At 47.2% G+C, this 309-nt stretch overlaps 1 protein-coding gene across 33 annotated transcripts in view; it reads left to right on the top strand.

Annotated features, from left to right (window-relative positions):
• Positions 1–309, top strand: part of LOC109485398 (calcium-activated potassium channel subunit alpha-1-like) — a 139,644-nt gene that overhangs the window by 13,353 nt on the left and 125,982 nt on the right. The gene's annotated exons all lie outside the window — the stretch shown is intronic.

Below are 309 nucleotides of genomic sequence, written 5' to 3'. Positions count from 1 at the left end.
ATTCAAAATCCTGGCTACGGGCATGGGCTGACGGAAAAAAATGTTGAGCCAGCTAGAGCCCTATATTCTGATGTAATGTTACATCCTCTCACCAGACTGCATACAGAATAGCTCCGCTTCCGCATTTTGATTTGGGAATTGAGTGGGAAGAAACCTCCCTGAAGGAGGGCTCACCCCAACAGAGGCATGGCGCGCGCTGATTAAAATATTGATGCATTGTCTGGTCAGATTCACTGGGATGGTACTCGTCATGTGTGGACAAGCAAGCAGCATTATGCATAGCTTGTTAGCACCTTAGGGTTGAATGAG

The sequence above is a fragment of the Branchiostoma belcheri genome, unplaced genomic scaffold, assembly GCF_001625305.1.
Source record: "Branchiostoma belcheri isolate BF01 breed outbred unplaced genomic scaffold, Haploidv18h27 scaffold75, whole genome shotgun sequence".
Taxonomy (NCBI): Eukaryota; Metazoa; Chordata; class Leptocardii; order Amphioxiformes; family Branchiostomatidae; genus Branchiostoma; species Branchiostoma belcheri.
This window is presented reverse-complemented; position numbering and strand designations above follow the sequence as displayed.